Source organism: Balaenoptera borealis (genome assembly GCF_965194805.1).
Source record: "Balaenoptera borealis genome assembly, chromosome: 2".
NCBI classification, from domain to species: Eukaryota; Metazoa; Chordata; class Mammalia; order Artiodactyla; family Balaenopteridae; genus Balaenoptera; species Balaenoptera borealis.
The window spans coordinates 58,519,760-58,531,369 of NC_138867.1; the positions used below are offsets into that span (position 1 = coordinate 58,519,760).

General features: G+C 40.3%; 2 long non-coding RNA genes across 2 annotated transcripts in view; one reads left to right on the forward strand and one right to left on the reverse strand.

The window, feature by feature from the left end:
• The window catches only part of LOC309619437, a 109,294-nt gene extending 106,302 nt beyond the window's left edge, over positions 1–2,992 (reverse strand). Inside the window, exon 1 of the long non-coding RNA XR_014238960.1 lies at positions 1,723–2,992. This is a non-coding gene — a long non-coding RNA (uncharacterized lncRNA). The remainder of the gene's footprint in view (positions 1–1,722) is intronic.
• The window catches only part of LOC309619378, an 85,199-nt gene extending 82,116 nt beyond the window's left edge, over positions 1–3,083 (forward strand). The window contains exon 4 of the long non-coding RNA XR_014238909.1: positions 2,978–3,083. This is a non-coding gene — a long non-coding RNA (uncharacterized lncRNA). The remainder of the gene's footprint in view (positions 1–2,977) is intronic.
• The last annotated feature ends 8,527 nt before the right edge of the window (positions 3,084–11,610 follow it).

Here is an 11,610-nt window from a genome sequence, read left to right on the forward strand (position 1 = left end):
GAGAGCAAGAACTAGTACCATTCCGGGATCCCAGCAGCAGCAGTGGTGCCCATTCTTTCTGGAACACGTGGATATGTGGCTCAGTTTCAACGGTTACAGACCCTGGCCTCTTCATTGCCCATGTAAATTCCAGGGAGAGAGAATTTCATTGGCTCAGATTGGATCAAGTCAATCAGCTGGGTAAACCAACCATGGGATGAGGAGAAGCCCCAACAGTCATGTAGGGGACATGACACTGCGAGTCCACCTTTGTGTATCTAGAGGGAGGTCCTGGGGAAGGAGGAATCTGGATGAACCATGCAGCCTCCTCTATGTATAGAAAAACCATAGTATATGGGGTCCATCACATAGAAGTCCTCATGAGGTGTTAGCTATTATTATTTCAATGATTATGATAGAGGTAGCATTTAGAAATTTAAATTTCTCTTCCCTGTAGATCTGTGGCACACCATTAGCTGTTACTGATGATATCTATAATTTTTAATTAATTAATTAATTTATTTATTTATTTTTGCTGTGTTGGGTCTTCGTTTCTGTGCGAGGGCTTTCTCTAGTTGCGGCAAGTGGGGGCCACTCTTCATCGCGGTGCGCGGGCCTCTCACTATCGCGGCCTCTCTGGCTGCGGAGCACAGGCTCCAGATGCGCAGGCTCAGTAGTTGTGGCTCACGGGCCTAGCCGCTCCGCAGCATGTGGGATCTTCCCAGACCAGGGCTCGAACCCATGTCCTCTGCATTGGCAGGCAGATTCTCAACCACTGCGCCACCTGGGAAGCCCTATAATTTTTAAATTTTGGATTTATCCTATACTTCTTATTAGATTATAAATCCACGGAGAGAAGACACCATTATATTTCCCTCTTTCTCTCTATATCCTTATTATTTAATGCTTTAAAAACAGTAGGTGCCCAAATGAATGTGACCTACTCCCTAAAGCTCACTAACCTATACTGATATTAGAACTACCGTAAGCAAATATGCCCCCATTTGCCTTTCCTTAAACCTAAGACATAAAAGCAATGCCCACTCAATGAACGGGAAGTTTAGAGTACAATACTTAAAGAAAACTCGAAGAAAAAAATTAACTTATAATATTCAACTCTGCCCAACATTTTCAGTTATTGAAAGTGGCTTGCAATAAATATATGTCTGCTGCCAATTCTGATCCAGTGGTAGGAGCTGCCTGGCACTGTGCTGAAAAGGTATATGAGAAAGAGCCTGAGACAGAGAAAATGCCATAATCAATTATTAATGTCTGGCATGGACACAGGATTGTGCACTGGTGGCATGTATGTTAAGTATTTGGCAATCCTGGGCCATATTCAGAAATTGAAATAAATATGAAAATTCAGAATTTACGTAGAGAAAACTAAGACCAATTTGAAGCAAGAATGAGGTACAGTACTGTAAGTTTGTCCTCAATTTTTAGATAACTTGAGGTTTGATTTAAGGTAGATTATGTCAAGGCAAGATTTATTTACATAAATATTATCTTACTATTAAACATTATTATCATCATTGTGATTATTTAAATGATACTAGAACAAGAGATGATTATCAAGAGTACAGTTAAGTAATTTGTTACTTATTCTTTAAAGTCATGATTTCCAAATCTAGCATTTAAGTGGTGATTGTGTATAGTTACATTGTATATAATTTAGGCTTGGGTTCAACTACACAAACAGAAAACTCAACTCAAGAAAATTTGAATGAGATAGAGACTTACTGAATTTTTCTCTCCCATAGAAGTCGCAAGACAGGTAATCCAAGGCTGATATGGAGGCTCCATAGTCACCAGTAACCTGGTTGTCTTCTACCTTCCTTAGCAAAAGGCTCCCATTCTCAAAACTGCCTCATTGGCCAAGATAGCTGCTGGATCTCCAACCATCATATCTGTATTCTAACTGGGAAGAAAAAGGAAGGAGAAAATTGCAAATGGAAGTGTTTTCCAACTGAGTCAGCCCCGTCTTAAATAGATTTCCCAGAAGCCCCACTCAATGACTTTCAATTACATTGCAGTGACCATCTCAAGCAGTAAGGGAATATGGGAACTTCCATCTTTTCAGCAGAACAAATTCCCATCTGGGAGATGGGGAGAATGGATATTTTGGTAGGCAACTAATGATCTCTGACACAATTTACTTATTAGAAACATGCTGTCCTAAGCACCTAGTGATTCCACTAGACCACACACTCCATAGGAGCAGGGACTTGGTCTATTTTGTTCACTATAGACCCCCATCCCACTCTACCCCAACCCCAGTGCCCAGAACACTGCATGAAATATGGAGTTATTAATTGGCCCACAGTTAATCAATGAATAAGAGGCCGAGTCAGAATTAGAACCATGACCTGCCCCCAAAGCCCAAACTTCCCCCAAAACGTCCATGTTTTGAGGCCTGTACAAAGAGGTAAATGGTAGCGCTTTGAGAGAAGCTAGGGAGGTAGATTAGAAGCTAAGTAGTGACAGTCCTGAATGCCTTTTCACTAGAGCTTTTAAACACAGATCCCACAGGGGACCAGGGACCGTGTAAAGAGAGCAAGAAATGGAAGAGACTCAGTAGAATAGTGCACAAATCCAGGTTAATGCTGCTTGGCCTGAACCAAGACTTTGTCAGTAGAGACAGAGGACTGGGATGAATCTGAGAGACAGCTTTCAGGAGCCACAGGACAATGGCTGTAGGGAAAGGAGGTAGTAGGGATCACAGGCTTCTAATTTATGAGACAGTGTGGATTAAGATTACATCCAGAGTAACTGAGAGGAGATGCTGCAGATTTTTAAATGCAGATGCTAAGAGTATTTTTGCACAGAAAAACCACGAAAGGATAGCCAAGGAGCCCAGTAAAATAAGCTAATTCAGCCAACGGACTGGAGGAATGAGATTGTTTTTAACCTCTTCTAGTTATCACGTGCATAATCCTCGGTTTGGAAAGGTTTTCATGTTTTGTTTTGTTTTTTTGTTGTTGTTGTTTTCTTACAGGTGAGCTACTAGAAAAGAAGAATTCGCGTGAACAAACCACGGAGGACAAGCTCACTGTTCTCTGAAGTCCCGCTGAAGGGGGAGCCGGCCAGCATTAGCAGCAGCTCTGTAACTATTACAGGCTGAGGGATCGCCCTAGAACATGCCTTCTTTGAAAATGAAAGTCAATTTAACACTTCTAAACGTGGCTTTTTAAAACCTGAGAGCTTAGAAGTTTCTACTCCTCCCTTCTGGTCATAATTATCAGGTTTTTTCCCTTGAGCGCAACAAAGCTGCAGAGAAGGACTGCACAGTCAGCCCTCCGTATCCATGGCTTCCACATCTGTGGAGGGCTGACCCTCCGACACCATTTTATATAAGGGACTTGAGCGTCGGAGAATGTTGTTATCCATGGGAGATCCTGGAACCAGTACCCCACAGATACCAAGAGACAACTGTACTTAGGATAGAACATGCTAGTTGTCTACTTAATCCAGAAGTCATGCAAAGTTAAAGATGGGCAAAGCATTTGGAAATATTATAGGTCTGAATTGTTCAACTTAAGTCTGATGTCCTTGTGGCCAAAGAACTGGCTCCCAGCTCTCTGGAATTATCTGATCAATTTGACGTTCACTAGATTTTATTTTGCTAACAATGTTTTGGCCAGCATTTTCTTTCCAATTATTGCTTTATAGACGTTTTGCAAGGTTCCTGAAATAGGAACAAATTTGATTTATGTAGTGGAACGTAACATCAGCAGTTGATTTAATTATGGGGCGGAAATGCATATGGAAATGTTTAAAAGAAATTTCCATGGTCAATTAGTTTTTGAAAACAAAGAAAATTCAAATTTTTAAATATAAAAAGATTCACAGTAAACTATGAAAGGTATTTTAGGACCAACAATATGTAATTTATTTCCTTTGTTTACTGGTACTCCCTCCCCCACCCCCTAAGAAAACATTGTTATTAAAATATGTCAAAAATATTTTATTGTTTATTTATTTCCCAAATTGAATTATAACCTGATGGATTAGTTTCATTAAAAAGTTACAAAGAATTGAGAAAAAATCCAATAATATTGTAAAAAAAATATACAGACCCAAATAAAATAATAAAAACAAGTGAAAAAGGAAGCAAAATACCCAGAATACCATAATCTACTTTCCTCTTAATGTCCCTAATTTGAGTGATTCATAACCAATTTCTAGAATAGTGCTTGTATCTTCAATTAATTCATTACAAATTAGCTTTTGGTTTCTTTTAGTTTCCTTAGAATTTATGGGTCAAATGTTCAAACATAGCAATTCCTGGTTTCTGTCTTTGCAGTTTAAGATACCATTACTTAGCCTTGTTTTCTCTAAAGAATTCTTAAAGACTTGATAATATAATTGTCCGTACTTTAATTAATTTCCTAATGAGGAAAGTATTATTCTAAATATATTGAGGTTTCTAGGTACTTTTTTGTTTAAGCAGTTCCAATTATGCCTTGCATACTCTGCCCATTCCCAACCCAACCTCCAGGGCATGAGAATTCTGGCAGAAATGGTTTTAGATGCCATTATTAATATTTGTCAGGTCATGCAATCCATCCATTTTAGAGCTTGAAGGAAACCGATAGGTTTGAAGATTTATTTGGTATTCTGAGATCTCTAGTCTGATTCTCTTTGATGTTTCTCTGGGTGTCATGGAATACTTAATCCTATTCATTGCCTGGACCATATCATCTCATAAACTTTCCAAATGAATAATCTCTGATCTACCCAATGTGACATTTTACTTCACCTTTTGAAAGGTGGATTTATGAGAGAGAAATATACACTGTTTTAGAAAATTTGGTCCAAATTTCCCACCACACTTTTAAGCACTTCAAGGTTATAGTCCAAATATGACCAAATGCCTTTTTTTTCCCCATGAAACCCTAGAAGCATCCAAAACTCTATTGCTATACTAACGAACTACTTTTAGCATTCATCCAGGAAACCAAATCTAAATCATCATAATTTCCTAGGCTGACAGAAAATGACATTTAAGTCAATATTACTCTAAAGAACTTCTGCTCTCTTACTGCTTATGAACATATTTTCAAAACACAGGAGTAAGCTACAACTTACTGTGAGCTCCCACTGAAGGCATAGATATAATTTTCAGCAAATCTCTCACTCAGACTGAAAGCCAGATTTGTCACAATAGTGCTATTCTAATTCAAACCACAAATCCTTCTCTAAAATAAAATCCTCTATCTTATATCTGCAGGAAAAGAAAGTGCATTCTGTACAGGTTTAAAACCCATTGATTTCTGAGCATCTGCCAGCTCTATTCTCTTTCAAACACCTAACAAAACCCCAGCCCCTCCACAAATGCTCCCATGGCTTGGTGGCAGTGAGGTCCAAGTCCATGGCCACCAGTCCGGAGAGGCCAACACCACAGTGCACATAATAATCCACTGAAAGGAAAAACTATTGTTTTGCATGCTTAATTATTTATCTTATTTTTGTTCCGTGAGAATTTACCTTGATTCTGTAGCACACAGCATATAAAGATACTGTTTTTATTTTACTTTCTTTAGACTGGGTTCTGTGTTCCTCACTAATGACAGCAGTTCTAATTCTTAAAGGACCCAAAGCATTACTTTATGAGGTTTCTCACATAGAAGGGTATTTTAAAAGATTGCATTTTAATCTCCTCATTCTTTAACTTGGGAAAATCAAAGCCAATTGATAAATATCCACAAATAACCACTGCTTATTAGCTTACAACTCCTTGGCCCTCTATAATTCTCTAGATGAATCAAACATAACTGACAGGGAAGGATCGGGGCTCTTAATGAGAGTGGACTGTTGCTTATAGATTATTTCAATAATCTGTGATCAAGAAATAAAAGAATATGGCATACATGCTCCACTGGAAGGATATATTTATTTATTTAATTTGGCAAGGAATCTTGATGACTGTGTCTCTAGTACCTGGCAAAGAGCTCAGGTTCTGGAGTCTAACTGTCTGAACTCAGATCTTAGCTCCACCACTTCCATGAGGGACATTTATCTTCTCTGACCTGGGTTTTCTGATTGGTGAAATTGGTACCATCATCATAATAACATACCTTGTGGGGGCTATGGTTAGGATAAATGAGAGAAGATGACAATTTGGGCAGGGGAGGTGGAAGAAGGGGGTGGGCAGAGACCTCTCTCCATTTGCTTCCTTTTTTCACACTCTGGCTCCTGAGTATCTCTCGTTCTTGTTGGAAAGGTTTTCCTGCTGCTCTCTTAATTCAGGGACTAACTGCGAACATCATGGAGCAGAGAATCGCTCGGTAGTATGAACATTTGCTCCATGTACAGTCAGCGGGCCATGCAGTGAACTCATGTGATTTGGCAAATCCCATTGATTTCATCCAAAGCTTGAAATTTTTTTGTAAAATATAGGGTTCCACATGGGCCTGGGCTCTTACTGGATGAGGCCTTCCAAGGCTCCATGTTTGAGTCTCACCTAGTTTTATATTTCTAGCTCAAGGTTGCTGACAATCATATTCACACCCACAACTTTACAGAAAACCTATAATTCTGGCTACCATTACTAGGGGCCTACTATGTGCCAGACACTCCATTTGTCACTTACCTTACATTATACTACAGTATGGGCATTTGTTTCGCTTCTTTTTAACTTAGGGGGGAACTGAGACTTGGGAACTTAAGTAACTTGCCCAAGACCACACAGCTAGGAATGGGCCAAGCTGAGTCTGAGTACAAAGAGCCTACTATTCTCACAATGCCAGAGAAGGCGGGTAGATTCCAATTCATGTGCCCAGTGTGATGCACTGGTGGTGGGCGAGTGCTCTGTTAAGAAGCATTTTGGGGCTGGGCCTAGGCTCAGGGAAGAGAGTGCTGTTGACAAAGGATAACTGAGCCAGCACCTCTGGTGGGGAAAAAGACAGAGGGTGGTAGGTGCCATGCTGCCTCCTGAATATCAGGCAACACAACCGCCTGGTTTCTACATACCAGAGGAAAGGCATTAATTTGCCTCCTTGGAACACCTTCTAGTGCTTTTCTGTCCCTTTTCATCAAAGAAAAACATCACATTTTTGAAGATTTTAAGCCCCACAAAATAGTCTTTCCAGCAATTCCCTTTGTTTAGTGCAGATTTTTCATCTCCTGGGCTGCAGGGAGACCAGTAGCAGCTTGATTTCACAAACTCTTCTCAACCAGCGTATCTTCCCTCCCCCCTGAGCATTTTGCTGTCTAATTTCTGACAAGCCTACCTTTGATTGCTTAATCTCTCTGCAATGTAGTTTCCTTACCTATCTTTTTAAAAAGTGTGTGTGTGTGTGTGTGTGCATGTGTGTGGGGGGGGGGATGGGTACAGGAGGTGCACAGTGATTCTTAGCCCTACTTGCACATTAGAGTTACCTGAGCAGTTTTATAAACATGCCCGTGCCTGGGCCCCAGTCCAGATCAGTTGCGTCATCTCTGGAGCTGGGGCCCAGGGATCAGTTTATTAAAAGCTCCCAAATGATTCTAATATGCATCCATCCAAGGTAGAGAATCACTCAACTACTACTAAATACTAATATGCATGGTATCAAATAATATCATTTGTTAAATAAACTGGCTAGGTTTAGGTTCACTTTTATGCCTCTTGTAGAGGCTAACGAGCCCCTTTAAATACTTACCTGCAAGTTTTTTAAAACACAGATTTCAGACAACTTTTAAATATCTTGCCTTTCTTATGGAACTGTTATATAACTATATTGTTGGATTTATTAGTCTTCCTCCTTTGCAATGTGTGTAGTGTTCTAATTTGGTTTATAACTTACTGTGTTTGCTACATCAAGTGTTTCTCAAAGTGCAGTCTGTGGACCATCTATATCAGAACCACCTGATGTGATTCTTTAAGAAAAATGATGATTCCCAGAGCTACTTAAGACCTACAGGATCAGAGCCTCTGGAGGTGATGCCTGGGAGTCAGTGTTTTTTTTTTTAACAGATTTATTTATTTATTTATTTTTGGCTGTGTTGGGTCTTCGTTGCTGTGCGCAGGCTTTCTCTAGTTGCGGCAAGTGGGGGCTACTCTTTGTTGCGGTGCACGGGCTTCTCATTGCAGTGGCTTCTCTTGTTGCAGAGCACAGGCTCTAGGCGCGTGGGCTTCAGTAGTTGTGGCACGTGGGCTCAGTAGTTGTGGCTCACGGGCTCCAGAGCACAGGCTCAGTAGTTGTGGCGCACGGGCTTAGTTACTCCGTGGCATGTGGGATCTTCCCGGACCAGGGCTCAAACCCGTGTCCCCTGCATTGGCATGCGGATTCTTAACCACTGCGCCACCAAGGGAAGCCCGGAGTCAGTGTTTTTAAGAAGCACCTGCAGCAACTGGTTAGCACGCTAAAGTGTAAGAGAAGGACTCCCTTCTGCTTAGACTGATTTGTATGACAGGTACCATAGCACCATAGCACTAGACACACATGGGAGTTAAACACTCTCTGATAATTGTTATTGTGAGACATACAAAATACTGACTGTAGCATTTACACATAGGCCTTATACTGCCATTTTTTTTTTTAAAAAGCGTACTCTTCCACTTTTACTTAAGTCTCTGCTAAGCAAACTACTCTTTAGTTGAGGATAGCTGCTAGGTTTGTGTTTTTATTTGGTTTTGAATATTCTCCTCCTTTCTTTTTTTAAATTTTTATTTATTTGTTTATTTGGCTGCATTGGGTCCCAGATGCAGGTGCAGTCTTCCCTCTAGTTGCAGCGTGCAGGCTTCTCTAGTTGTGGTGTGTAGACTCCAGAGCACGCGGGCTCAGCAGCTGTGGCACACAGGCTCACTAGTTGCGGCAGGCGGGCTTAGTTGCCCCGAGGCATGTGGGATCTTAGTTCCCTGACCAGGGATCGAACCTGTGTCCCCTGCATTGGAAGGTGGATTCTTAACCACTGGACCACCAGGGAAGTCCCTCTTCCCCTCCTTTTTAATCATCTCTGTTGAATTCATATAGACCTTGAAATCAAGAACAACAGTTGTTCTTTGTTGAGCTTCTTTGTAAACAGGTTTAACCTCAAGGACTTCTTCCCTGCTGCAGAAACCAATTACCTAGGTATTGGGTGGGGAAATCATGTGGCCCCGGAAACCAGGTTTGAAAACAGAAGTCTCAGTCTGATGTGCAACTCTCCACTGATGTACTCAGAGCCTAGCCCTGGTCCCTGGATTCCTTGGTGCTTATTTTTTCTTCGAAAAATCATCTAGTACCTGGTTCATAAAGCCCAGTCATCATTAATGAGTCAATGGATATAAAATCTTTTTAATATCTGTTGTAAAAGCCCCATTTCATGTACAAAACAACCCTCTTATTGCATTAGTACTTGAGTGATTTGTTTTGGTAAATCTAGAATTCAATTATGATGTTTTCTAACAGATAGATTTCACTTTAGAGGCTTTTAAGAAATGGAAATTCATGTGTAGCTGAACTAAGTGGTGACCAGACATAGTTTTCATAAAACATGTTTCCTTCAAGGAGGAAAGTCTTCCTCCTTGAGTTTTATGGTCATTCTAAATTAGGGAGCGTTTGTAATGATGCCAAAGGCTGGCTTTCTCTAGAAGATGACTAGCCACCCCTAGCTGACTCCATAAAGTTGTATTTTTCTGTTCCTAGTGATTTCCGGGATGATTTTGAATCACTTTTGTAGCCTTGAACAAAACATAATTTTCTGAATTACCATTTTTACTTTATATCATGTAAAGCAAAGAGACTATATCTTTAACATTACGGTCTACATGTGCATCCAAACACATTACCATTAGCCGCCAGATTCACCCACTCAGAGCTCCCTTGGTTTCAGTTCATGTGCACTTGAGACAAATAGAATCTGGTTTAGGACAAAATGAGCTCATTCTCCTGGACAGAGGAAAAACTCAGCATGCCAGTTTTTATTCTAATTTCACTCGTGTACTGTTATGATTCTTCAGCACAACCATGAAATCTTGATTGATCTACTTTAGAATTCAAATGTAACTCTGGAATGCTAATTTCATAGTCATCCTTCCTAGAAAAATCCGTCATCTATAATGCAAACAATAGCAAACATTTTGTGGCACTCTGTACCAGGCATTTTGTAAGTGCTTCATGTGCATTATTTCATTCCAGTCTCTACAGCAAGTCCTAGAGTCAGTACTCTTTGTGATCCCATTTTATAGAAGAAACTGAAGCACACAGGTGTGCCACACGTAGCCACAGTCAGAGGTGCAGTTTAAAAAGGTCTGTCTGACGCCACAGCCTGTGCTCTTACTACGTGATGGGTTACCATTGCTTCTGTAATAAAATAATAGCACTGTAACTACTAATATTAATTGAATGCTAGCTATGTGCCAGATGAGTTAGATGCACTTTACATGTAATTGTTCACTTTTTCAGGTAACTATTATTATCACCATTTTGCAGATGAGGAAACTGAAGCTGAGAGAGCTTAAGTAAATTGACCAAAGTCTCAAAATCAGGAGGTGGCAGAACTAGGTTCATAGGGTGGGCCTGCGTTGAGCGGTCAGTGTCCATTTGCACCAAAGCTGCAGTGCAGGGACCTGAGGAATGGGAAAAGGGTCAAATGTAGGGGTGGATGCAACAAAGAAATGTGGGAACAATGGACAGACTCAAAGTGGTTGGGCAGAGAGGAACCACGGGATCCAAGGCAAAAGAACTTCAATTGAGCAGCATTAACAGAATTAGGCAGGTTTGGGAAGACAGCCATAGGTGAGACCCTGAGGCCTGGGAGAGCAGCAGCAGAATCCACACATGATTTGGAGGAAGGTGGTCAGAAAGCCAGTGGAATGAGGGGGAGGGATGAAATCCTGCCAGTGACCTCATCAGAGTCCTGATAAACTGAGTTAACTCATCCCTAACTAAATAAAAATCACGATCACCATGAACTTTATTTGTAATCTCTTCCCTATAGAGAAAAACAAAGAAGTCTCTCGTCCTCCCTCACAGAGCTTGCTAACATTCCCGTTTCCCATTTACCCAATTTACTTTGACTAGAACAGCCATCCTCTGAATTCATTAAAGGTTTTTGTTGTGAAAAGTGTCTTGACTCTGGATAGTGTCTTCAATAAAACATGTCTCACTTTGTTCTCTCTCAGTCAATCTCCCTGGACACCCCACATAATCATCCTTTTGTAAACAAAGCAGGCTTTGAAGCCACTAGGAGCTCTGCAAGGCTGAGAGAGATGAGAATGAGCTACAGGCTCCCTGGTGGAAACTAGAGACTGGAAATCTTTCATAACCTTCACTGTTTTTCCTGATTATGAAAGTAGCGAGTGTTCATTATAGAAAATACATGAAAGCACCAAGAAAAAACTATTATCCAACAGAGATAAGCAAACATAACATCTGGTTTAGAGTATTTTGGTTTTAGAGATTATATATATATGTAAAATGTTTTTAGTTTTTAAGCATTAAATTACGTGGAAATTTTATTTCCTTTTTTTTCTTTCACTTGATGCAGATCAAAAGTATCTCCCCATGTCAAATCAATATTCAGCATACAGATTTTTAGTGACTACATATTAGCCCATCCTATAGAATTTCTGGCACTTATAGTTCAGAATTTCTTTTTTGCCTTTTTATATTAGGCTGTTATGTTTGCTCTGTGGTTATATATTCACACCCTGCCTTATTT